Source organism: Elephas maximus, chromosome X, assembly GCF_024166365.1.
Source record: "Elephas maximus indicus isolate mEleMax1 chromosome X, mEleMax1 primary haplotype, whole genome shotgun sequence".
Classification (NCBI taxonomy): domain Eukaryota; kingdom Metazoa; phylum Chordata; class Mammalia; order Proboscidea; family Elephantidae; genus Elephas; species Elephas maximus.
Genome location: NC_064846.1, coordinates 146,034,164 through 146,048,659, shown reverse-complemented (window position 1 = coordinate 146,048,659; position 14,496 = coordinate 146,034,164). Strand labels below are relative to the sequence as shown.

General features: G+C 37.3%; 1 protein-coding gene across 3 annotated transcripts in view; it reads right to left on the bottom strand.

Moving 5' to 3' along the window:
* TAB3 (TGF-beta activated kinase 1 (MAP3K7) binding protein 3) overlaps window positions 1-14,496 on the bottom strand; it is a 65,668-nt gene that overhangs the window by 35,136 nt on the left and 16,036 nt on the right. For 2 of the 3 annotated variants that reach the window (XM_049871945.1, XM_049871946.1), the window contains exon 2: window positions 8,259-8,342. The gene's annotated coding sequence lies outside the window, so the exon portion shown is untranslated. Of the gene's footprint in view, window positions 1-8,258; window positions 8,343-11,953; window positions 13,169-14,496 lie in introns of those variants that run through there. The other variant, XM_049871947.1, reaches the window with a different exon arrangement.

The window sequence follows — 14,496 nt, the reverse complement described above, 5'->3', positions numbered from 1 at the left end:
TTAAAAGAAATTAATGGATCAACTGACAAAATTGAAATGTGGATGTCAGCTAAGTTTATTGACTGTACTGAATAGGTATCTGTCCTGTGGTTATACATAAGAAAACCAGAAAACTGAATCCATTGCCATCGAGTCGATTCCGACTCAGAGCAACCATATAGGACAGAGTAGAACTGCCCCATATGGTTTCCGAGGAACAGCTGGTGGATTCAAATTGCAAACCTTTTGGTTAGCAGCCAAGCTCTTAACCATTGCGCATTGCGCCACCAGGGCTCCTATATATGAGAATGCCCCTATTTTTAGGAATTATGCAATGAAACATTTAGGAGTAAAGGGCCTGATGTAGGTAACTGGCTCTCAGATGGTTCAGAAAAAATAAATATCTTATGTATGAATATGTGTGTTTATACAAACAAGCACATACATGTGTGCATGTGCACACATATACACAGAAAACAAACAAACAAGGAAAAATGTTAACAGGTAAATCTGGATAAAGGATATATGGGGGTTTTTTGTATTCTTTTTATTCTTGCGGCTCTTCTGTAAGTTGAAAATTATTTCCAAATACGAAGTAAAAAAAAAAAAAAAAAACAAAACCAATTAACCAAACGAAAACCTGTAGTTCCCTTCAGGGTCTGTGCCTTGCTCACTACTGCATTTCCAGGGCCTAACCCAGTGCCTAGTCACGTATTTGTTAAATGGTGAAGAATAGCTTTTACTATACTAAACCCATCTAGCTAAGAACATAGATTTAGGTAAAACACTCTTCATACTCAAAAATATACAGATAAACCTTTAGACGGACTTTGTCCCTTACATCCTGCCTTCCCCCCGCCAAAACTGGGGGAGCAGGGACCACCAATGTAGGATGATTTGTGAATGATTCGGAAAAAAGAATAGGGTGAAGCTGCTGAATCAATGGGTATCTTTTCCCAGTTTGTCTCTTTTGAAATATTCCAAATTTGAAACATTAAGAGATTCTACCAGATTAACAATCCAGTCTTTAAAATATAAATTAGTTCAAATTCCTTAGTGTTAATTTAACTTTTTTGTCCAACAGAGTTTGAATTATCCATCATTTTGATCAAAACAGACATAACTTGCCATCTTCACAGTAAAAAAAACTATAATTTGCACTAGCCAGAGAGCTGTAACTTGATTAATAACCTTGCCATGCCACTGAAGCTCTAACATAGTGCTGGCCAGTAAAACCACAATGCAAGTCACACACAGCATTTGAAATGTTGTAGTAACCATGCTAAAATTGTAAAAAGAAACGTGAAATTAATCTTCATATATTTTATTTAACCCAATATACCTAAAATATTGTTTTAATGTGTAATCAATATAAAAATTACTGAAGTTTTTTTTTTCAAGCTAAGTCCTTGAAATTCAGTGTGTATTTTAAACTTCCAAAGAAAACCAAACCCACTGCCATCAAGTCAATTCTGACTCATAGCACCCCTACAGGACAGAGCAGAACTACCCCCACAGGGTTTCAAAGGAGTGGCTGGTGGATTTGAACTGTCGACCTTTTGGTTAGCAGCTGAGCTCTTAGCCACTGTGCCACCAGGGCTCCATCTCAATTCAGACTGGCCAGGTTTCAAGAGCTCAGCAGCCACATGTGGTTGGTTAGTGGCTACCTTACTGGACAACGCATTCTAAGGCTTCAAAAACACAATTTTACAGTAAAGTACCACATGTATTTTTGTATTTAATCTCATAGAATACAACTAAAATGAAACAGTCTCATATAGTACCTTGTGATATTATACATTAGGATATAATGCAGATAAAAACATAATTTATTATTGTCCATATATGTCCACGTACGCAACAACTGCAAAATATAGATTTTGTTTCTTAACGATATTACAGTGGGCTGCTACTTTTTATACAATATTCAAGTGATTAATGATAATTTTAGGATTTTCATTTAAATGACAGCCTGAGACCTAAAACTTTTAGATTTCTTTCTTCAGTATCTCCTTTGAGAGGATATAGTTAACCAGGCGCAGGGCCTAGCGCAGGCTAGGTGTTCGGTAACTATTTTTTAGATGAATGAGAAAACTGGGATTCATTGAACTTAATGGTAAGAATGATCTCCAGTAATCAAATCTGCCTGTATTTATGAATATGATAAAAGGTTTCCTATCTAGAAATGACTTCTCAATACCTGAGGGGCCAACCACATTAAAAATACTTTATGGCTATTTAATCATCTTCAATAAAGGGCCTCTGAAGCACCCAAAGGCTTAACTCAAGCTTTCCTAGTGGCTCCAAAGAATGGTTTTACTCATTTTCCAACCCTAATTACAAGTCTTTAAAATACAGGGGGAATACAGGTGCCTTTTTATGAGAAAGAGAAAAGGTGACAAGGATAAGCAAGAACAGACAGGTTTCAGGTGTCAAGAGCTTGGGATGCATGTAATTTAGAGCTCTTAGGAGCTGCTAGCTCTCTGCTAGCTTTGGCAGCCTTCAGAAACCTCAGCTGCTACCAAGGACAAAGTTACCCTTAATTTTATCATTCTTCTTATTAGCTGCCATTTACTGAACAATTCGGAACCGACTCGACAGCACTGGGTATGTATGTATGTATACTGAACAATTATGTCCTGAAAGTAACTATGGTCATCTCCATTTTACAGATAACAATACACTCTCAGAGAATAAGCATATGGCAGAATTGTGACCCAAATCCACACCTGCCTTCTCCAAAGTCTGTGTTTCTTCCACTGTCATTGACAGATTATCAAGGACATTTCCAGTAGTGATGAGCACCTTCAAAGACAGCAAACCCTCATTGGTTTATCATCAATAAATAGGGGGTTACAGGTGTGAAAGGAGGTGAAGGGCTGAGGGAGTAGGAAAGAATTCTTGTGCAAATAAGTTACCTATTTTGACATGCACAAGAAGCAGAGCTAAAGGGAAGAAGTTGTGTTTTGGGGTTTGTTTTTTTTTTTTCTCCAATCGTTACAAATACTTGTCTTTGAACAAAACCTATTAAAACTTCTTTGAAATTGAAGCCAACAACTTATACAACCACAAAGATGGTTGCTATCTGAAAAGATGACTAATAGTAAACCTACTTTACACTACAAGTAGGAATCCAAACTGATAAAAAAAACTTACTCTTTCTAAAGGGATTACGTATGTAATCTTAATAGTGGTTAGCACTGTGCCCTATACATTCATTCACACTAAGCACTAATTGACATGGATAATCGTTAAGTATTTCAGAGAAATGTACACATAGTGATTTCTTGACAATTGTAAAACATTAAAATACTTTTTTAAAAAAAAAAAAAGCAATTTCCTTTCTACTTACTGGGACATTTAGCCAACTGACAATTTACAAGCAGAAAATGTTCCAGCCAATAAGATGAGCCAGTTTTCTCAAAAACACAGTTTTACGGTAAAGTACCACACTGTATTTTTTTAATTTAATCTCAGAGAATACAACTAAAATGAAACAGTCTCACATAGTATCTTGTGATATTATACATTTGGATATGATGTAGACTGAAACATACAATTTATTCTTGTCCATAAGTGTCGATGTATGCAACAACAATGCCAAATAAACATTGACTTTGTTTCTTAACAGCATTATAATGGGCTGCTACTTTTTCCACAATATTCAAATGATTAATGATAATTTGAGATCTTAAAACCAGGCAGAGTACTGAGCTATACGGGATAGACTAGGACGTGACCAAATTCCTGGGACAACCTGGAAACACTGCCAGGAAAGCATAGATGGCCACAGCTGTGGATTGTGCAGTGTGTACGTGGTAGCCCGAGATCAAGAAAGAAAAGATGCTGGAGGCATAAACCCTACAAGCAGCACATGGTTCAGGGGCCACATCAACCAGGAGATTCTGCAGGGTTCAGCCTTCAACTGATTGCCTGGCAGCTCTGCAGGGACTTCTAATTCAACAGAGACTGGGGACCCTGGTACTACATCTCCGCAGTGAATCACGCTCAGGCTTCCGCCAGTGTGCAGCGACCTCCTTAATCCACAAGTGCCGGCACCACAAGGTGCAGTGGGCTTTGTTCCTGAAGAAGCAGTTGCTAAGACTTTTCCCAGCAGGGTTCCTCCTCCCAATCAGAGGGGAAGCTCCCCCAGAGCTCTGCTCTGATGCCTCAATTCCCCAAACTCCAGAAAATGACCACAATACCTAGTGTTTTGTTTCCTTGACTTTTCTGAGCTCAGCGAATACACAGGGAGGTGCTGTTATGGCCCAGAGTGTTTTACCTCTGCCAGAATTTTAGCTCACTTCCTAAAATAACTATATCGGAGGTTGCAAACCAATAGTCTGTGACTCGAATTCAGCCCACAGACCTGTTTGGTTTGGCCTCGGAAGGATTTAAAAAAAAAAAAAGTTGAGCCACATTTTAAAAGAGGGAGATTTCACATAAACTAGGATATCTAGCTTTTCTCAGAAAAATCAGAAGATCCAGCCGCCTAGGAAACAACTGGCTGAAGCTGAGGCACGGCTCCCCTTTAGAAAGGGCATGCGCTCCCCAGTTTGCCTAGGTCCCATACTCCCTGTGGGCACTAAGGCGTAGCCTTGCTCACTCACTTCTATACTTGCTGGGTTTGTGACATCTGGAATGTGCTCTATACAGAGATTTAAAGATACCACTGTAAATATGAGTCTAGTCTAGTGTTTCTCAATGGCACGCTACTGACACCATAACTTTGGTGCAATAATTTCTCATTACGTGAGACTGCCCCATACATCACAGGGTGCTTAGCATCCTAGTCGCTCCTACTAAAGTCCCAGTAGCATCCCCAAAGGAGCCCCTAGAAAGAGAGTAATATCTCGGGTTGAGAACCACTACTACCAGCATGTTAAGTTTGGTGTGGTAAGCATTTCTCAGGTTTGAAGAAAAGGTAGCCTCGTCCTGAAGGGACTTTTAAGATTCAAAAAATACAGGAATCATTCATTTTCTGATTGGCCTGGCGCAGTAAAGACTGATGAATAAAAACCAGTATGTGTACTAGTATGAAGCTTTGGAGATTTCATCCATTTTCTTGCTCCTTGGGAGGTTCTGAGTTTAGATAACACTTACTGAGCCCTATCTATGTGCCAGGCACTACGCTAAGTGCTTTACCTCATTTAATCCTCACAATGATCCCATAATAATCAAATGAGAAAACTTACAGCTTATAAGGCTCAGTAATTTCCTTGCAGTCACACAATCAACAAATGGCAAAGCTAGGATACAAAACTTCAAGTCTGTGCTATTAGCCATTATTCTTCTGTACTTTGAGATACATGGTAAGACTTAGATGATGTTGCAATTTTTAAAGACAGTGTAAAGTTTAAACTAAAACTTGCTTTTAAACAGAAGAGCTTTTGAGCCAGTTCATGAGTCCTTCAAGTTAAACAGTAATAAGACACTGATACTGGAGCATAACACATCATCTTTTGCAGGCAGAGGTTAGAGTGTCAATTTCAGGATTTTTCGTGCATATATGTAAAGGTGCTACTATTTAACAAGGGAGAGACAGGAATATGATAGTTCTTATTTCCCCTAATGAGTCTTACAAATAATTTCTAAAATAATCATTCTACAGGATTTTTATTACAGTGAAGATCATTTTGAAAGAGTCCCATATTTGCTGCCTCCATCTCTTACTCTGTCATATTCTGAAAAGAGATATACTATGAGACCAAAATAATATTTATATTTCAAAAACCAGGAAAAAAATGTCAAGTTAAAGATAGCTCCCCAGAAACAAACAGAAGCATATTCTGATTAAATTTAAGGTTAACTCTCCTGAAATAAGTGTCTGTTTGCCAGCTTCCACTTATACAGGGCATATCATAAATGCTACGACTCCCTGATTTTCTCCACCAACCTCCTTAGGAAAATCAAAACATTTGGAATCTCCTTCTAATTATGAGGTCGGTAACAAAGAGGTAGGATGTTTAAAAATAAACATACAAAGTTTAATGCCCTTATAGTAAGTGGCATATGAAAGAAATAATGGGAAAGCCTTAAATCTCATGAATTCTAAATATTGCTCAATTAGGAATACTGATTTGGTGGTTGGGATAAAATGTTATCTAAATCCATTGCTGTCAAGTTGATTCCAACTCATAGCGACCCCATAGGACAGAGCAGAACTGCCCCATAGGATTTCCAAGGAGCGCCTGGTGGATTCAACCTGCTGACCTTTTAGTTAGCAGCCAAACTCTTAACCACTACATCACCAGGGTTTCCCAAAATGGCATCTTGGCTAGAGAAATCAAAGGTTTCCCTATAACAAAAGAAAAAAGTGACTTTAAAATACCTCAAGAACATTCTGGTAAAGGCAAAACTCTAGAGACAGTAAAAAGATCACTGTTTGCCAGCGGTATGGGGGGAGGTAGGGAGGGTTGATAGGTGAAGCACAGGGGATCTTTTAGGGAGGTGAAACTATTCCATATGGTACTATAATGGTAAATACATGAAAATTTGCATTTGTCAAAACCCACAGAACTTTCCTGCAAAAAAGAATAAAGTTTGCAAATTAAAAAAATTTAAAAAGCAAATTAAAAAAATCATTTAGGAGGTTAGGGGATCCCAGGAAGGAATGCAAACTATGACAAGAGAATCTAACTGTATAAAAATATACGTACATATATATGTATAAAATACTTAGGGGTGCTGACCTAACTGACTCTGGAAGTGAGTAGAGTCTGTAAGATTAAAGGCAAAAGGAACTTTATAACAGCACCGTACTCTACTCGATGAAGTCCTTTCCCCTGGGGGTACAGGTTAACAATTCTGATACTGTTATACACGTATACTGGAATCGAACAAGAAAGTAAATGGACAGCAGATGGTGGGAGCCAGGGTTCTCACTGTTGGAGTGGGAGGTTACAGTTGGAGATATCAGCATAAACTCACGTGTAGGTTAATACAGATACAGATGGTTACATATAGAAGTATTTATAGGTATGTGGATATACATGCCTGAGTTTACACATATATAGTTCCTTGCTCTGTCAGCTGAGAGGGCCTATAAGCAACAACACCTCAGTAACAACAAGCCCCTAGCACCCTGATCTTGGTTTTCAATATCGGTCTCCAATAAAGGAACCAGGGCTCCTTGAAGAAATGGCTGACGTTAGGGCTGGGGCAAGGAATATACAAGATGAGCCTAGAGCATCTAGTAGTGCCAGAAAGTAGTGTTTTATCAGCAAACAAAATAATAAGGGAATGTTAAAAGGACACAAGAGCCAACTGAAAGAGCTCCCAATGGCCAAAGCTGGGATAATCTGAGCAATAAAATAAAGTAGTATTAGATTTTATAACCAAAAGTATAAAATAAGTATGTATGGGTCCATACTGATATAAGAAATGACTGAACAAATTAATAGGGAGAAGAGACAAATTTTCCATTCATCAGAATTCCAAATAATTTATGTAGATATTCCACCCTCAAGGAGATGGAGTATAACTCTCTACTCCTTAGCTGTGGGCTGCACATAGTGACTTCCTTCCAAGGAGTAGTTTGAAAAAGGGTGAGGGGGCGGGGGGAAGGTAACTTTACAGTGGAGAAACCTGACGAAGAGTATCTCGCCAGGTGACCCAGGGCAACATTGACAGTGGTAAATCACGTTGCTAGTATGTATTCTTGACATGGTGTGATGAAAATGGCACTTTACCTCTGTAGTCTTCCTCCCCAAAACCCAGACTAATCTTGAGAAAAACATCAGACAAATCCCAACTGAGGGACATCCCACAAAATACTGCCTGACAGTACTCCTCAAAACTGTCAAGATCATCAAAAACAAGGAAAGTCTAATAAACTGTCATAGCCAAGAGGAGCCTAAGAAGACATGACAACTAAATGTAATGTAGTTCCTGGATGTGATCCTGGCACAGATAAAGGACACTGCATAAAAAGTAAGGAGGCTGAACAACATGATGAGTGTAATTAATGTCACTAAACTGTACATGTGAACACTGTAGAAACGGCAAATGTTCTATCGCCTATATACTTATTACAATTAAAAAAAAATCCCTAAGGGAATCTGAATAAAGTATGGACTTAGTTAATAACAATGCATCAATACTGGTTCGTTAATTGCAACAAATGTACCACGATAATGTGAGATGTTAATCATACGATCATAGAGGAAACTGGATGTGGGGTATATGCGAATTCTCTGTACTATCTTGTCAATTTTTCTGTAAAATTAAATCTGTTCTAAAAAAAATAAAGCCTATTTAAAATAACATTAAAAAAATACCTCAAGGTGGTTTATGAGGCCTGGCACAGGAGTCTTATTCTCATCTCCAGCTCTGAAAGCACCTTCTTTTCAGTAGTCTGGAATCTAAAAAAAAAATGAGATGATTATTGTTTTGCTAACCCCCAAGATGACAAAAGCTCATGGACTTCTGGTGCCTTAAAGTGACAGCAAACAGGCTAGATCACACTTCCAGGGCAGGCAGTTCTGTCCCAAATATCATCATGTGCTGAATCTTCTTTTCTTTTAGGTCACAAATATTCTCTACAGTAACTAAATTCTACATTATCTCACAGAAGAGAGCAGCAGTTAAAAAAAAAAAAGAATCTACTGCTTGTTTCCTTAAGTCCCTTGCAGCCTACCTGGTTGTGACTTAGCATCCTCAGCCCTCCAGTCTTAAGCCAGGGCTTACTGACCATATATAAAATTTTTAATTGTATAGCTGAAATAGTATATAATTTTTTAAAGAAAATACTGACAATTATATAACCCATCTCTGTTCCATGGAGAGAAATGTATATAGAATAGTAGCCTTATTCATTTAACAGGTGAACATGCCTTCTCCCCCAAATTTAGAGACTATCTTCGTTTTCAGCAAACCTGGCAATTCAATGTTATTTTTATCACTTTACAGCAAATGCTGACTTATTATGCATACGTTTCTAATTAATCTCCCCAATCAACTTCATTTTACAACCATGCACACACACACAAAAAACCCAAACCCGTTGCCGTCGAGTCGATTCCGACTCATAGCGACTGTAGAGGACAGGATAGAACTGCCCCCCAAAGGGTTTCCAAGGAGCACTTGGTGGATTCGAACTGACAACCTTTTGGTTAGTAGCATAGCTCTTAAACACTACGCCACCGGGGTTTCTACAGTAGACCTTAAATAACATAACCTTGTTTATATCATGTTTTTCAGCATGCTACTACACTTTTTCTTAATTTTTAATCTCTCACTTTATCTCGAATATTACCCAGAAGATGAACTTCAGTACTAACAAGGACTTTGCACCTGCACGAATGCTGTTTTCTACCATGTGTAGTAGGTTTTTCCAATCTCTAATTTAATACAACAGTACAAAATTGTTCATGTTAACCTTCTACCATTCACTTCAATCAGCACAGTTTACTCGCCGTCCTAAATGCCTAAAAAGTCACTGTGTATTTATTGCTACTTTCAGAACTTGAAATAATATGTTTATTAACTTTCTATTCTCCTCTATTTTTTTTTATTCTCCTCTAGGTTTTATCACTATAAATCCTGAGAGCAAAAACCAAACATGCTCTGTTGCCACAATTCCTTAAAAAAACAACAACAACAAAAAAAAAACCCACTGCCAGTACACACTAAATGCTTAGTATAAATGACAAAATATGACTTCAGAGATAATTGGAAGTCTAATCTGCTTTGGTCGAGGCATTCCAAGGTCTTTGTTGTGTCAACTATTAAATGGCATTATTTACAAAGAACAACAAGAAAACCTATTAGTGACAAATAACAGAGGGAGATAATCTCCGTATTTTAGTACTTAAAGAGACAGCTTAAAATAGTCCTTTTCAAACTGTGGGTTGTGATCTATTCATGAGTTGTCAAATAAATTTACTGGGTCATGACCAGTATTCAAAGAAAAAAAAAAAAAAGAAACACAATAGCACCCTAATGAATGATTCATACATTGTAAGGGTAAATACTGTTTCTAAAACCTTGTTTCAGGGATGTGGGTGTAGGTGTGTATACCTACTAGATCATGATTAAAATGTATTTCTTACTGTGGGTTGCTTTGAAAAATAAAGCTTAGGAGCATGGTTAAGTATTTTAGGTTATATAAGAAAAATATTTACTACTTTTCCGTTTTACTTTTTTTCTGAGCAGATGGTAGCTTTCCAATTGATAAACAAAGCAGAGTTGCTTGAGAAACCTCTGGATATGAAAGCTGAAGCAGCTTAATTCACGACGCTATGAATTTTTGTTGTGACTTTCTATCAAATGCAGTCTAAATTTGTTTAGGTAGTTCCTTTACATATATATAAGGAGCCCTGCCTTCTGAAAGATGAAAAAATCAGTCTTATTAAGCTAGAAATTCAAGACCACAAACTATGGAAATTACCTACTAGAAAGGTTTGAAAGATTAATAAAGATGCCATTTATAATAATTCAACAATTCCTAATCAGAAAATATCCCTGAATCCAATGCTCATTCAATAAAATCTGAGCACTCGGCACTAAGCTTGGAGATACAAATGGTCCGTGCCCGCTAGGTGAGAAAAACACACTGATAATTATAATAGAGTGGAGTTACGTGCTATAATAAGAAGCGGTCAGAAAAAGAAACAATTAAGGTAGGGGAAGGAGAGCTGAGGAAAGCTTCACAGAAAAGATGCCACCTAAGCAGGGTTGCAAAGATAAGTAGGACTGATGTTTTTCAAATAAAAACAATAGAAATATAAAGCTGGAAGGAACTCTATATGTTATCTAACCCAGTGGTTCTCAACCAGGGGTGGTTCTTCTCCCAGGGGACATGTGGCAATGTCTAGAGACATTTTTAATTGTCACAACTGGGGAAGGGTGCTACTGGTACCTGGGAGATAGAGGTCAGGGATACTGCTAAACATTCTACAATGCATAGGACAGCCCCTGATAACAAAGAATTATCCAGCCCAAAATATCAATAGCGCCGTCCTACCCAATACAATCCCCTTGTTTTACACAAGAAGATAACGAAGGCTAGAGGAGTTAAAATTTTTTGCTAAAAAGCCAAAATTATAAAACCTGCCTCATAAAACATCTTGTCCAGTATTTAATTCACAACACATACTGACATATTATTATAGAAGGAAACAGATGTTTTAAAAAGTAGGATTATTTTTATAAGGTGGAAAAACGAACTATCTAGAAATCAAAGCTGATATACATACAGCCTTTCTTGATACAGATCCACCAATGGCTCAAAACAAGAATTATATGATACAATACCATTAAAAATTATGCCCTTATTTGTTAAAATACTAGATTTATCATCTGTTCAACCAATTATTGAACATATATTTGAGAATAAGAAAAATTAAAATAAAAACTAGGAAGCTGGATGATAGGCATATACATACACAGAGTTACTCCTTGGGGCAGGCGTTTCAAATTCCAAATTCCACCAACTCCAACCACTGAGGGTCTGGGACCTGAGTGGTATTTAATAAAAAAAAAACAAAAAACAAAAAACTCATTGCTGTCGAGTAGATACCGACTGACAGCTACCCTAAAAGACAGAGTAGAACTGCCCCATAAGGTTTCCACGGAGCGCCCAGTGGAATCCAACTGCCGACCTGTTTAGTTAGCAGCCATAGCTCTTAATCACTGCGCCACCAGGGCTCCTGGGCAATATTAGCCCCTTTTATTCAAAATCAACTGTTAGGAGATCCATTTACCCTTCCATTTACCAGTTAGTTTTCTAACAGCAAATGAACTGTCCAAAGAACTTGTAACTCCCACTGCTAAGCAGTTTGTAGTGGTCCTGATTTAAACACATGAAGTCATTTGAACATCTTTTATTTTTTCACCTTTGCCCTTAAATCCACAAAAGGAATGGGGTTATAAGTGGGGTGGGGGTGTAACAAATATATTAACAGAATTAGCGATATAATTTACTTTTTAATAAATAAATAACTACAGGAATACACAGATATATGACCCTTACCTCCAATTTTTTAATTGGTGAAATTTCAACTAAAATACCTTGTCCAGTCTGACGCACTATAATTCATGGTAAAAAACTTGAAGAGCAGACTGAAGACACTGTCCTAAAATGATTACTGTCCTAAAAAATGAAAGATGAAAGAGATAAGATGCAAACTCTGAAAGGTTTAAAAAAGCATGAGCAAGTGATAGTACGGATAACAGGTCATGAGAAAGCACGCAGCCATTTGTACACCTTTACTACCAGAAATTTCGGTGAGTGAAGTTTCTATTCAATAAATACTAAGGCAGAGTTCTCCTGACTGCCTGAGCCACCTTGCTCCCCACTTCAGTCACATCTAGGGAAGTTTGTGGCTTCAGAGACAGCGAGCAGAACATCCAACTGCGTCTTTGGCAAGTCATCGGGGTCCCCACAGCTTCCCATGATATACTTACTAGTCATTAAAATTTAATGAGTTTGATTACAAAACTGTACTGAGGCCCTTTAAAGGCCACGGTTCTTTAAAATTTTAATGGTGCCATACTGAGTCTGATTTATTCTCTAGTAAAGTAGAACTATTTAAATTCCCATACCCCAAGTGAACCACACCCTCACTGCAAGCCCCCAACAGTGAAAGGGCTATACTCGTTATTTTCTGCCATTTTTTGCTGCCCTACACCTTCACAGCTGATTTAGAACTGCTCACTCAGGACTGGGAGACCCTCCCCATAACCCCAAAATCCAACTCACAAAATCACCAACCCACCATTCAGGAATAACTTTAGCTTTCTCAAGAAGGAAGAAAAATACTTTGTTATAAGTCTAGTGAAATGATAGAAAGACTTTTCAGTTAAAGGAGAAAGTAGCATCTTAAGTCCCCAATTGGGGATTTTAACAACTCAACTGACTAGATATTGCAGGATAACTAACTCGCCCTAGTGGGTGAGAAAGAAGTTCATCCATATAGCAAAATTTCAGCTAATAATTGCAGAAGTGAACAAAACAGAGCAAGCACAATTTTGCATCCTTTAATTTTTAATTAAATAACTAATTTTTGCAATGGTAATGAACGGATGACAAAACCATAGGTGAAAAGTTGGTCTTCATGAAAGGATCTGGCTATTCCACCTGAATCCGCTGATAAATCTTAGCCCCACGTGAAGTGAAATTACCAGACATTACGTGCCTCTTGATGTGTTATGAAGTGACAGCAAGTACTCTTGCTCCTCCTTCGAAAAAATATAATCTGAACCTAATTAAGCATATAGATCTAACTTTCAGTCCATGTAAAATACAGAGGATAATGGAGCAAGCTAAACATGAGGAGGAAGCAAGTAATCAGCCAAATTCTGGAGGTTAAAAAAAAAAAAGGGAGAGAAGACTGTTATAGATTAAAAGGAAACTGAAAGAAACTTTAGGGACATAATCACATACAATGAGTAGATCCTGTTTCAAAAGAACCAACCATAAAAAAAATTTTTTTTTTTTTAGTCAACTGAGGAAATGTGAACATGGACTAAGCATTACATAGGCTATTAAAAAGGCTATTAGGGATTGTTATTAGGTACACTGTAAACAATATGGATGATGACGTTGCAGCTATGTAAGAAAATGTGTCATTTCAGACATGTATCAAATTATTTAGAGGTGAAATAACATCTTGGACAGGCTTTAAAATACTCAGCAACAAGGGGGCAGGTGAAACAAGTATGGTGAAATATTGATGGTTGTGGCATCAGAGGTTCATTGAACTCTTTCATTTGTGTATATTTGGAGACATTCATGATAAAACATTAAAAAATAAGAACAATCAACTAGGAGTCATTACAGAGACCTTTAGGAATAAAAATAATGTATCCAAAATAATACTTGAAAGATGATAATTTTCATTATGTTTGCAGAGATTTCACAAAAGACAAGCTATAAACATAAAATTACTGAAGATTTCTCAAGGCAGTCCAAAGGCAAAATTCTTAAAACCCAAAGCCATTATATTTAAACATTTATCAAAAACTTATATGTAAGACCCTGCAATATGTGACAGTAAAGCTAAGAAGAGTGACGTCCATGCCCTGTCCTCAAGCTTACTCTTGAGCTGGTCAAAAAAGACCATACACTGTACCCTGAAGACAGAGTTCAGAGAAGAGAGAGATCAGTTCAGGTAAAGCAAGTTTGTTGAAGAAAAATAATCAAAGTAGACAACAAAAAAGATGCAGGACTAAAAGAGAAGGGAAGAAAAAATACAAATGTTCTCAATCAGGAAATTCAAAAGATACTGGTACCAGCCAGAGTTCTAGCAACATTTTACAGCATGACCGATTTGTGAGTGGGGACAGGGAACAAACATAATGAATAAACTTCCAAGAAGAAAATCCTTAGGAATTAAAAAAAAAAATGTGCTTGAGAAAAAACGGAGTAATACCAAATTAGAGAAGGAGGTGTCCTCATACCCTAAAACATAGGTAATGGAAAATCATGTAACTGAATATGCTCCAAGTAAAGAAGGACATTTGAAATTCACAGGCCTCATGTAAGATAACTGTTTAAGGCTATCATTACCAGGG